Source organism: Leptodactylus fuscus, chromosome 7, assembly GCF_031893055.1.
Source record: "Leptodactylus fuscus isolate aLepFus1 chromosome 7, aLepFus1.hap2, whole genome shotgun sequence".
NCBI classification, from domain to species: domain Eukaryota; kingdom Metazoa; phylum Chordata; class Amphibia; order Anura; family Leptodactylidae; genus Leptodactylus; species Leptodactylus fuscus.
This window is the reverse complement of record NC_134271.1, coordinates 64117503-64131483: the sequence shown is the minus strand read 5'-3', so window position 1 is coordinate 64131483 and position 13981 is coordinate 64117503. Positions and strand designations below refer to the sequence as shown.

The 13981-nt window shown below is 42.0% G+C and overlaps 1 protein-coding gene across 1 annotated transcript in view; it reads right to left on the bottom strand.

The window, feature by feature from the left end:
- Positions 1-11539, bottom strand: part of GARRE1 (granule associated Rac and RHOG effector 1) — a 69209-nt gene extending 57670 nt beyond the window's left edge. The window contains exon 1 of the mRNA XM_075282027.1: positions 11315-11539. The gene's annotated coding sequence lies outside the window, so the exon portion shown is untranslated. The remainder of the gene's footprint in view (positions 1-11314) is intronic.
- Positions 11540-13981: the final 2442 nt, after the last annotated feature.

Here is a 13981-nt window from a genome sequence, read left to right as displayed (position 1 = left end):
ACGAGTGACATCCGTGTGCTGTCCGTGCCTCCGTGGACCCATTTATTTCATCTAGTGAGCTCTGACCGTAAAATGGAGAGGTATAGAATTTATCCCTGAGCTCATTACTGCATAGACAAGCCTCGGGTAATACACGGGTGTGTGTATGGGGCTATAGAGAGGAGTGGCTCAGTGTGCTAGCTGTGAAAAACGCGGTTGGCACACTGACAAAGCACGCAGTGTGCTTAGTGCCATAGTCAATTGGCGCTATTTACTCTTGACTGACCCAAAGTCGCACCCCTATATACTACATCAGTGCCCACCATTTTCTTGGTAGTTATGATAAGATTTGGGTTTTCAATAACAACCCCTGTTGAAATTTTCTGCCATCATTCAAAATCCTGAAACAGAAATGCAGATTGGAAAAGTCGCAGTCATTAGGAATACCGTATCACCGCGCAGGATTGACAAACAAATACAAAGTAACAATATAGATAAAATCTGTCTCCCTGAGAAAACATCATGACAGAAAGCCTGCTAAGAAAGCAAGAAGTGCTTGTATCTGGTGATCTGTGGATTATTTAGAGAAGTACTCCTATTAGACTTACTGAAAAGACACAAAAACTTGCCAGAGCTTAGACTAAAAAAAATAAAGAAATGACAAAATATTGATCTATCCTGGAAAAACTATGCATTAAGCACATGACATGGATATATAGCCACCTCTCTCCTGTAGAGAACCATTATATAGCCTGCGATACCACCATGGTATAGGACAGGGGGCAGCAACCTTCGGCCCTCCAGCTGCTGTGAAACTACAACTCCCAACATGCTCCACTCACTTCCATGGGAGTTCCAAGAACAGGAGAGCAAGTATGCATTGGAACAGGATTTCTGAGTAAAAAGCTGAGTGAATTCTGAAACCTTTATATCAATGTACAGCTTCTCTCCAACTACTATATGTGGTTCCTAAATGGAGCAGCAGAGAAAAAAAAAAAAAAATCTGACATGTTCACACATGGAGAAAGAACCAGTAAAATTTACTGAAAGTGCAGATAGCAAAGGAAATTGAGGCTCTTTCTGCATATTCTTAAGCAAGTCAACCACCCAGAAAACATGTGGATTATAGATGTGACTGACCACCAAACACCCAGCATAGAGCTGTAATGTGTGGATACACTGCAGTATCCCTTACCCTATAGGTCAGTATGGAGCAGACAGCACGCACCTCTGCTCACAAAATCCTCCAAACGGTGGCCATCTGCATTTCTCACCTTAAGACCAATGCTGCTTCTATTTTAAGTTGAATTTGCTAATGGGGGACCCCAATGTCTTAACCAAGAGACGATTTTGTAGGTAGAAAACACCATTTTATACTTTAGTCAGCGCTATGCACAGCTTGTTGCCCTGACTGTCCCGGTGGCCAGTATGTTAGAGTCTATGGAAGGCTAAATGCACACAAATATGGACAGCATATGGATGATATCAGTATGCCTCCCAGGCCTCCACTAATCCATTCGTTTCTTGCAGTGATCATGGGCCACAAAACAGACTGCAATATGACCTGTCCTCTGTTTTGCTCCAGTCCCCTACACGGACTAGTGTATGGGGCCATAAAGAATATAATGAATCAGTGTGCTAGCCATTAAATCATAGCTAGCATACTGACAAGGCAAACAAGTGACAGCTTTTGCTTCTGCTGCCTGGCTCCAAGAAACTCTAGTTAGTAAACATGGAGTATCAGCTCACACGCAAGACAGCATCACAATCCTTTAAAAAAGGACGTTTCATGTCCTCTACAATATGACAGTCACATCACTGCACTGTCAAAGGGGCTGGGCGATAAGGAATCACTCCTTCATTGTACTGTAAAAAGGAGGGAGGTCTTCAATGAGCCACACAGGGAGGAAATGCTGCTCAGGTTCCACCAAAGAAATTTAGTAAAATATTTCCCTGAAAGCTCTTGAGGCAAAAATCACCGAACATGCAGAGTTTGTTTGCTGCAGATCTATTTCAGCAATAACTGCCATGTGCAGGTTTCAGCAAGATGAGAGTTATAGCCATTGTATTCCCTGTGCTGTTACTGTACAATGCAGCAGGTTAGCCAGTGGGGAGTTCATGGCAGCTAACTCACTGCAAGTACTGTCTGAGTGTCTCTAGTTTTAAAGCGCAACTACATTTTTGGACAACTTTTGAGTTCCTGCCAATATTTGTGTCATTAATAAATGTTGTAATAAATACTTTAACAGATTCTGGCTCCTTTCTGTGAAATCCAATGCAGACTGAGTATTCAATCAGTGATATCTCTAGAAATAATTTAGATAACACTGCAACCTTAGTGCCATATGAAAGAAAACAAATCTCCAAGACCTGAGATATAACTGACCCTCCCTTACATGTTACACAGCCCCATACTCCATACACAGTGACAGCTCTCAATATAGAAGTAAGGGAAAGATAAGAGATGCAGGATTTCACAGAAAGGAGACAAAATCTGTTAATAGGAAATGGAGAAAATCAGGGTGGAGACCCAGGAAGAGGAGGGTAGCCTGCGCACACAGGAATACTCTTCCTTTTTCAAGTGCATATGAATTGGACAGCAGGATGCTTGTCCTAGTCACACAAATCGAGAGCAGCTAATGCTGAGACGCTTTTTTTTTTTTTTTTTTTTTTTTTTTTTTTTTTTTAAAACATGGAAAGCAGATTAGAAACTGACTACAGACAGATAGTAACCAGATTGTATTCTTTTTGCAATCCGTTTTTCCCCTCTGCACATGCCCAGAATGAAGAAGGGGGGGAAAGAAAAAAAAAAAAGTATTTGTACCAAACTTTTTTTTTTTTTTAAATCATCAAATGGTTTGGCGTGTACAACAGAAAAGTATGCGGTTTCTGTAACTTGGGATTCATAGTTACCTCTATCAGATATTCATAGCATATCCTGCCATAAATACACAAGATGGGAATAACCACTGTATATAGGAAAATACTCTGCTAGGTACAAAACGTTGGGCTGATTTATACAAAAAGATATTACAATGGCGCAAATTGATCAAGGCCTGTTCACCACTTTTCTGGCATATAAAGGTCACAAATATTGGTGCAAGCATCATTTGCCCCAAAATTTACTACCCTTGATGAACAGTGGAATAAAGAAGGAGAGGGCAGGGTCTCACACATCCCTATAAGTTTACTATAACTTATTAGAAAAAAAATGTACATTATCTTACAGCTCTGATGTACTGGTGCACAAATAAGGGGAATATGCAACAATTTTACTGGGGGCTTGTGCATCCCCATAGCTGCTTCTACATAAGAAACATCCTATGATATCATTAGTAAACTCTCTTAATGTCTTTTTAAGATCTGGAACCTTTTTACTGTGCTTTTATATAACTAAAGACTATGAAGTATGTTTATCATCTTTCCATATATAATTGCTTGGTGTACCAATGATAGTAACTCTAGCAATGACTAGAATGGGGTGCATGGATGAGAAAGACAAGACTCAGGACCCCCTTTCTAGTGCTCGGTGGGAGATCTCAGCAATCATACACCATATCCATCCTGTTGATAGAAGCTAAGGAAACATATCACCTGTGTGCATGTCACCCCCATCAGAGATTATTACATCCAATCTTATAAATAGAACAAAAATAATCCAGTAACCCAAAATCAAATGAAGTCAAGCAAAACATACATTTGTAACAAGGTGTTCCCAATGGGGAGTTCTGACTATTTGGTTTCATCTGTGGTCTTAGAAGACTTGTGACCTGAACACCAAACTGTAGAGGCAGCACCCTCTGCATGTATGACAGTCATATTATAGAAAAATTCCAATTACAAAAGACTTCATAGTGTCATCCCAAAACTGTCTGCATCTGGACAAAGGTGGATTATCGATTTATACATTTTTATCCAAAATCCAAAAATATGTGTTAACACAGTGGAACATGAAAAGGAATTCTCTTCATTTTCTGCCGCGACAAGGATGCCGAATAAATGGGCCTAACTAGGAGGGAGTCTCGAGCCACGAACAACCCGGACAGAATCCACGGTAAAATTGAGTAGGACACTTCTTTTTTCCATGTCCTGAAGCGATCTCTGCCTCCCATTGAAAACAATGAGAGGTGGATTTCGGGAGGAACCTGCTCCAGATTCGGGGGCGAAATCCTCCCCCAAATCCGTGGCAAATTCCTCCTTGTGAACGCACCCTTACTGTATTTTAGGTCTCTAAATTAATATCATAAAACTAGAACTACAAGACATCTGTCTCACCAGCCTCAGAAGACATTACACATCGCTGTGGAGATCTATAGATTGTACACATTATATGGTACTGTTCTTAAAATCCAGTATCGCTGGGTTCACACCAGCGCCTGAAATCCGTTTTCAGGATAAACCTGTCATGCCAAGTTCGGCCGTGAGCGTTTTATGCGCTCCGCAGTGAAACCGTTTTTTTTTTTGTTTTTTTTTGTTGTTTTTTTTTTTAAAACCAGAGTACTGCATGTCCGACTGTGTCCAGTTTAAAAGAAAAACAAAACAAAAAAAAAAAAAACGGTTTTGCCGTGAAGCGCATAAAACTCTCACCGGCGCTCACGGCCGAAGACTTTTCAAGCCCATTCAGATGAATGGGATTGAAATATGCCGGCAGGTTTCCGTCTCCTGCCCCTGTTTTGTGCAGGAAACGGAAACCTGCAGAACGGAGTCCCGGGTGCAGATGTGAACGAGCCCTTAGCTATACGGTGGTATTCTTTAGAATTCAACATGGTATTATGGACTACACCAAGTAATCCGGCATGTTGTATGGTACTATTCTTTGCAATCTGACGTTCCAGCACGCCACATGGAACCATTGAGCTATAAATCCTACATGTTGTAACTTTATATGCTATATGGCCAATACTTTATAATCCTGTATGCTATATGAACCATTTCTTGTAACCTTGCGGGCTATAAGGTCTATACTCCTTGTAATTTGGCATGCTATATGAATACTACAGTGTTCCTTACAGAGAGGCAGACAGGAAGCAGAGCTCTGGATACTGCCTCTACTTCAGTAATTCTACATTAGCAGCAATCCCTATGGCACAAACCATGTGATGGACGCATGGCTCTCAGCAAAACAGTGCAGAAAAGCAACAGTACAGTTTATCACCCAATGTAATATGTCTTTTTCTCCCTGTCTACACTATAATGGCTGTCACAAAACTGCAGCTGGAGACATAATGAAATGGTTCAATACCTGTTCACTGCACAGAACGTGATGTGAACCGCAGGGTGTGCGGAAGTCATAGCCTCAGAGTGGTCTTAACTGCACAGAAATTTCTCACTTGAAAAGTTTGGTAGAAAACTAGCATTAAAACGCACACAGCTTTTATCCTATCCTGTCTGGCAAATCTGCCTGGTAATGTAGGGATTAGTAGGGCATGTATCATTGCATAACTGCGGCACTAGTTTATCCTGAATGTTGTATTGCCAACTGTATTCTGTTACTAAACACAGAAATGGATCCCAGCGGAAGGAAGGACGATTGCCTTTGTGACCCTGCTATACTAAAACATGAACTGCACCAAGAGGAGACTGGGAAAGGTGGGTGACAAACCCTGTGGGAACGATTGGTTTGATAGTGCAAACAAGTGGGACATACTGTGCAAATATCATGTCCTAGGCCTGCCTGCAGCGAACAGGAGCTGATGGAAAGGTTTCACTGAAACTTCCACTTGCATAGATCACCATCTAGCTTTTCCATGAGAGACCACCAATACTGCCTACAGGGTGAGGATTCTCGCTGCTAGATGCACTAGTGCAGGACGTCATATTCGCCAAATACACACAAACCCCCTGCAACAAATATAGGGATATAATTATATATATAATTTATAAACTGATGCAATATATCATTGTGAATGTATCTTAAAGAGCACTGTAATGCCTAATGCTATGAAGTCCACTCATACATGGTCAGTCAATAGAAGAGATATAGCCAAATGTTAAAGGCAGCACTCAGACTATAGAAATAGTGGCTATTACATACTACGAGCAAACCACAGTGCAGCCCCAGCATGTTCAGATGCTATAGGCTACTATGGAACGGTAACTTCAGACAAAGATTACTGGGGGAATTTATAGGAGTCTTGTGTACCCGGATACAAATCTAAGGAACTGGCGTGGATTTCCTACATAACTCATGCCAATTTTCTGGCAAAAGTAATAAAACATGTCATGCTGAGGAGTCCCCAACATTAGATGTGCTACGTCACTGGCGCAAGACAGGGTCATGTGCCAAAGATGCTACACATTAACACCCATCTAAGCCCGAAACCTGAAGTTGGGTTGATAAATTCCCCCACTACGTCATCCCACCTAACCAAAGTAAATGCAGCTTGTAATCTGCCACAACTGTCATGTGACGGCTGCAAAAGATCTATCAATTTCACTAGTTTTATGGAATGTCGGTATGTCTCTATGGTCCGTTCCCATGGGACCGATATGGTGCAGATTTTTCATTTTTTTGCTGGAAATGTGCAGAATAAACCAGGTCTAAATACTGCATCCTATGTTGTGCATTTCGCTGCAAAATGAGCGAGGATTTGCCATGGACGTGACCCTTTGCACACAATCGATATGCTGCAGATATGACACCAGCACCACAGCTCAGTTTCCACTTTGCTGCTACTGGAAAATGCTGCCAATTTTCTTTACAGAAATTCCAAGTAGAGATTCCACAGCATTTCAGTCCTGCCGGAACACACCGCACCCTAAGACTAAGTTCACACTACTAACGGAACGGACATTAAAGGGCTTCTTTATTAACTGATACAAATGGAAGAAATCCATTTCTATCCATCCATATTCACTTCAATGTTAAAAATGAAAGGTAACCCTGGTCTGGTTTCCATTTTTAGAAGAAAAAATAAATTAAAAAAAAATCATTAATCTTTTAAACTAGCTTATGGCGCAAAATAAAGTTCCAAACTGGTGATTTGTGACTATAAAGCCACTTGTGACTTGTATAAAAACTAAATATATACTTTATTATTTCTAAAACTGTAGATTAGCATCATTTTAATAAATGATGCTAGTAGTTGGAGATCTGTGAAATGTAAATCACTGAAGGCTCCCTTCCCAATGTGTATGGAGACCCTTTAATTACCCCTCCCCCTCAAAAATGCAAGAGACGATGTCATACTTAAATACCACCCATTCCTTAAATAACCCATGTCTTCCTACATAAGCATGAGAGCCCCCACCCACTCTCCTCTTCCTCAGTAATGCCACAGCGCAGATCACCTAAATAAACTCCAGCAAGCTCCTTCCTGTAAATGTGTACAGTCCCCACTCCGTAATGAAGATACAGCATATCAACCTCACATAGCATCAAACATAGCACATAGGTGACATAACATTTACAGACTAAATAGTAGTAATAGACAGACAATGCCTCCATGATAAAGGCAGAACGCTACAGACAGGATTCAGCTGCATCACTCAACTTCAGTTGGGAATCCATCGTGTGCCTTGTGTGCAACCGTATTTGTAAAGGTTTGTTACATATGTCTTACTTTCTGAAATATGCTATAAAACACATCAACACCTACACCTTACCCATTCTGCACCTGTCCCTGTGCCGCCAGCCTTAGGCCTGGTTCAAATCTGCGTTTGGGTAGTCCAAATAGTTTACCGATTGCATTAAAAAGTGATTTGCTAAAAAACCACACAGACCCATAGACTATAATGGGGTCCGTGTGTTTTCTGCATGAACCATGAGGAGAGAAAAGTACTGCAAGCACCACTTTTCTCTCTGCAAGATTCATGCAGACACCACGCAGAAAACACATGGACCCCATTATAATCTATGGGGTCCGTGTGGTTTCTTAGCTAACCACTTTTTAATGCGTTCGGTATTTCATTTGGGGGGTCCCCAAGCGGACTACTGAACGCAGATGTGAACAAGGCCTTTGGCCTACTTGTTTACAAACTGAATGTTAATGCCAATTGCTTCCATGTTAGTACCAGTGATCACTGCCACCACCTAGGACCTGAGCTGTTGAGATTTTGGTCACGTTCACATTATGTTGCATTGTGTTGGTTAGGACCTGTGATCACGTGATATGATGTCACACAGACACCCCATAACTCTTCTTGTGAAATGGAAGAGCCGGGACTGACATGGACAAGGTGCAGAATAAATAAGACTAATATCACAATTTTATTCCTACAGCAATGTGGATTCCAGGCCAATCCCGCACCAATAATTGACAAGTCACTCCCCTCCCCCCCCAAGCTGTGACTTAGAAAAACCTCATAAGGATCAAAAACACCATTACTGAACAGACTGCATGGTTTGTGACTAAAGTGAATGGGACATTTCTCACAAGAGAATTCCAAGTAAATTTTGGTGAAGAGATGATTAAATCCTCGTGAAAAAAACTGTGTGAACATACCCTAAAATGCCTGGATTCTTTTCTTGCCATACAAAATGGGGTCTGCTATTGTTCTTACCACAGGAAAAAAAACCTACACAAATGATAAACATTTGTAATGCGCTTTTCTCAGACTAAGAATTCAAAGTGTCACCAGCGTTGTAGAGTCGGGGATTTAGTGGATGCTGTACAGGCGCTCAACTAACACCCACAAGGGTTAAAGGGATTCATCCATTAAAATTGCATTTTTCTCCCCAAAACGTAGGAATAAACTTAAGAAAGGCTATTCTACTACCTTTAGAAGTCTTCTCCGTGCCACCGTTTCGTAGATATCCCCGTTTTCATCAGTATGCAAATTGGTTTTCTAGCAGCACTGGCGGGCGTCCCCAGTGCTGTGGAAAAACTCTCCAGAGACGGCCTCTTCTTCCTCTGGAACGCCCTCTCCATGACGTATTCTTCCGGTGGGTTCTACTGGCTTTAAATGGGACGCATGCGACTGCGCACGATTGCAGCCATTTTCTTATGGCTGCTTACACGAGCGTACTGTGTAAGCAGCCACAAGAAGATGGTAGAGCCGACTGCGCATGCGTCCCATTTAAAGACGGAAGAACACGTCGTGGAGAGGGCGTTCCAGAGGAAGAAGAGGCCGTCTCTGGAGAGGGGTTTTTTTTGCAGCACTGGGGACTGCCCAGTGCTGTTTGAGTGCTGGGGACCGCCCCCAGTGCTGCAAGACAACTTATTTGCATATCAATGAAAACCGGGATATCTATGGAACGGCAGCGCGGAGAAGACAACTAAAGGTAGGAGAAGAATAGCCTTTCTTAAGGCTATTCCTAAGTGTTAGGGAGAAAAGAAATACAGTTTTAATGATTAAATCCCTTTAATTGTTTTATGGGAAGCCAATTTACCTCCATACACTGCAATATAAATTGTGTTGCAATGCAAGTCACTGACAGATGTAAACACCTATATACCACATAATATACAGTGAAGGCGTTAAGATGCATTGAAGAGTCCAATCCCTCTCGTGAGAACATATACTATATAATGTAGACTGTGCTCAACTACCAAAAGCAGAAGGAATGACACTTTCAGGGTCCAAAAGTAGCAATGAGAGATGAGCAGTCTCTAACCTCTAGCAAAACTTCAATACTCAGCAGGCTTGACATGGACAGGCCATAAGCATTTGCTAGAATGTGCAGTTTAGGACTATAGGTTGATCTGGAGGTCATATACAGTAGAAAATAAAAAGTCACTTTGTGATGACAGGGACACTGGAGGGACAGTTTGTGTCTAATAGTTACATTACTGGTAGGCCCCCTTCCCCTATTTTACTTATTCAGTTTCAGCTCTGGACCGCTACAACAGTGGCTACCTGCAGTCCCCATACACTATTATGAGGGTCGGGTTTCTGCCGTTTTTATACTGATTTTAAGTGATTTCTATGACAGTCTCTCCAACGGACCATGAGCTTCATCAGTGTGTTACTCATGTTTTTCACAAAAACCCAGGAGAGGTCTGGTCTGGGAACATTAGATGAAGTCAATGGGTCTGTGGAGACATGTCATTCATGTGCTGTCTATAATGTTTTGCTATGGGCCGGACACATATACATGTGTATGTCCTGTGCATGTAACCGACTACTGAGACATCCCCCTTATAGTGATATACTGCTCATGCTAACATATACCACATAATAATAATAATAATAATAATAATAATAATTAATATTGATACACTGCTTATACTAAGATTGGAAAAAAAAATAATACTAATCCTCATCAGTCCATCACTGATAATATATTATTTATCATTATTATATATTCCTCTTAGTAACATATACTACTTAAAAATAATATACTCTTCATACGATAAACTCCTCTAACAACACTGATTATGGTTAATAATATTATAAATAGTAATATCCTTCTCATACCATCACTAATACTATAAGTAAATAATAATAATCTCCTCATACTGATACACTGTAAATACAAACACACAGCCCTAATAACTTACATGTACCCCCTAATAAAAAATAAATAATATACACATCATACTGATGCACTGCTAATACTAACACTGATAACATAATAATAATAATAATAATAATAATAATAATAATAATAATAATAATATTATCTCTTAGGCTACTTTCACATGGTATCTGCACCAGTACTTGTAAGCCAAAACACTGTAGAAGTACAAGTCGTGGTTTTGCCTCCCCAATACTGATGGTGTGACAGTGGCTTCTTACTGATACAGTATACAGATGGATCCCCTAATTCTGTTATGACTCTCCTACTGACAGGTCACCCTGTTACACCCCTCATTTACATAGATTTCCCTAATAATGTTGCACACATTATATTCATATACCCCTCATATTGCCCTGATGTTGATACACCTCTCATACTAAGGGACCCCCCCCCTAATATTGTTGCACCCATCACAGTATCACAGGTCCCCTGATATATTCCCCATGCTGTCACACCATCCTGTCATACTGTTGCCCCCCTCCTGCCATCTTATTCTCGTACACCCCCCATTTTATTACCCACTGACAGCAGTTCTCCTAGTATCATACCCCCCCCCCCCCCCTTCACTATATGTCACCTCCTTACACGGAGCCCCCCCACATTCCTCAGCCCCTTCCCTCCTCACTCGGTGCCCCCACATTCCTCCACTCCCTTCTCTCCTGACACGGTGCCCTCATGTTTTTCTGCCCCCTCCCCGCCTTCCATCCTCCAGTAATGACAGATCGTACACACTGCACCCCGACATCCCCTCAGTGTCCCCCATATCTCCCCGCAGCTAGGGCCTCACCCACCGGTTTCCCAGAACGATCGTATCAATCCGACAGCTTAGAAGGGAGGGAGAGGTAGGAGGGGAGAACACGGCCCCGAACTCACCGTGCTCCAGTCACTGTCCACCGGGGCCGCTCTCACCATCTAGTCCCTGACACCCCGCCCGCCGGAAGTGACGTCACGACTCGCGTCTCCCCTCACGGAATGTGCCCCTCCGTCCGCTCCACAGAGCAGGGCAAATCTCATAGTTTCCTTTGGAGCCTGATTTGCAGGGACAGTCCCGGTGTTACATGAAGCTCGGTCTCTGACGTGCACGCCCCCGCTACTAAACAGCGATAGATAGGGAGACGTGCGCGCTGCCGCGATAAGAGTGTTCTGCGCATGCGCGTCCATGCACTCGCTGCACCGGGTTAAACTTACAGGACGCGAGTCTCCTAAAAATCGGCGTCTGAACACCCTGGAAGATTTATCTGAACGAATCCGAGGGGAAGTGGAGCAGATTGCTATACCAAGCAATGACATGTCAGGTTCCTTTCTAGAGATCTCATGGAAAATGGAAGCGACAACCTCATTGGTTGCTATGGGCAACTACTTGACTTTTCTCTTGCATCACATCTCATACATCTTTCTACTATATACCTGCATTTGTCCAGATTAATCTGATAGTAATCTATTAGGGAAGGGAAAAGTGGTGGATCTGCCCTGTGCTGAGCACAAGCTCATGTACAGCAGGACATACTGCAGGGAACACAAGGTAGTTAGAAATCCACCTGCTTCTAGCCGTCCCTCATGCTTTATACTGCAGTTCTGCAGGACAACTTTTTAAAACCACATGATCAGAAGTATTGACTTCTATATAGCAGAACTGAGTGACTGCTTTCATAGACCGTTCCAAGAAAAGAGAGTGCAGCTCTGAAGTATAATACAGGATGTAACTCAGGATCAGTACCTGATAAGTAATGTATGTACACAGTGACTGTACCAGCAGAATAGTGAGTGCAGCTCTGAAGTATAACACAGGATGTAACTCAGGATCAGTACAGAATAAGTAATGTAATGTATGTACACAGTGATTGTACCAGCAGAATAGTGAGTGCAGCTCTGAAGTATAACATAGGATGTAACTCAGGATCAGTACCTGATAAGTAATGTAATGTATGTACACAGTGACTGTACCAGCAGAATAGTGAGTGCAGCTCTGAAGTATAACACAGGATGTAACTCAGGATCAGTACAGAATAAGTAATGTAATGTATGTACACAGTGATTGTACCAGCAGAATAGTGAGTGCAGCTCTGAAGTATAACACAGGATGTAACTCAGGATCAGTACAGAATAAGTAATGTAATGTATGTACACAGTGACTGTACCAGCAGAATAGTGAGTGCAGCTCTGAAGTATAACATAGGATGTAACTCAGGATCAGTACCTGATAAGTAATGTAATGTATGTACACAGTGACTGTACCAACAGAATAGTGAGTGCAGCTCTGAAGTATAACACAGGATGTAACTCAGGATCAGTACAGAATAAGTAATGTAAGTGCACAGTTACTCCACCAGTAGAGTAGTGAGTGCAGCTTTGAAGTATAACACTGGATTTAACTCAGGATCAGTACAAGACAAGTAATGTAATGTGTCTACACAGTGAGCCGCTTTATTTGCAGATCTTTATGGAGGACATCTCTTTAGGGAGCTATTTCTGCATTTATATATATAGACAGCATTCAGTAGGGTACGTAAATCAAATCATCTGTGTACACAATGGGAGAAACAACTTTTCTCCTGATATATTCCCCTCTGTGGGCCCCTGAAACTGTATAACTAGGGAACGTATCCAAAAAACACACATTACAGCATGGTCTCAGACTAACCTCACCATAACCCCATCTCTCCCGAAATACTCCCACCCTGGACACAAGCTGTGTAATGTGAAACCAAAGAACAGTGATCAGACAAAGCTGGAACTATTGGGCTTATCCCTAAATGTATTGAGTGGAGCTTAAAGGGGGGGGGGGGGGGGGTTCTGAGAAATATATAGCTGGACACAGCACAGTTACTTTTAATCAAAACAGCAACTTCTACAAATACTGTGCCATCCATTCTGGTTTTCATGGATGCCTACAGTGGGCCTTAGCTATTTTTTTATTGCTTAGTTCTGAGCATTGTGTTTCTTCATCGTTCTGTGGATCTGATTTCAGTCAGTGAAACAGAACATTCTTGCAAGGGTATGTTCACATGACATTTTTCTCATCCACATAGTGAATATGTTTAACAGATGCATTAAAAAACTAATGCTAATGAATGCTGATTTACATCGACTTCAGTGTTAAAAAATGTATTCCTTTCTGTCCTTTCAGTCTGCTCTACTGTGGGATATATGAAGATTAAGTAAACAAGATTCCGTCATTCTTTTTCTACATTAGGGTGAATACAGACAGACATCAGATGGAGAGACCTCCATCTGCATCTGTCATTTAAAGAGCAAAAAAAAGGCCAAAAAAAAAATTTAAAATAGAAAAAATCCCATCGTGGTCCAGTCCTGCTGCCGTGATGTTTTCTCAGAGTGAAATTGCTCGACGGCTGTGACGTCCCGGATTCCTTCCAATGAAGTCACTGATTGGCTTCACCGGTCATGTGACTGCTGAGGCTAGTCAGCGGCCTCAGGAAGAGACCCCAGGTAGTGACGTCAAGTGCCCCTCACTGAGACCGCTGATTAGTGGATCGGGAGGACCAGACTGCACTGAGACAGAGCAGCACTGGGGAAACTTAA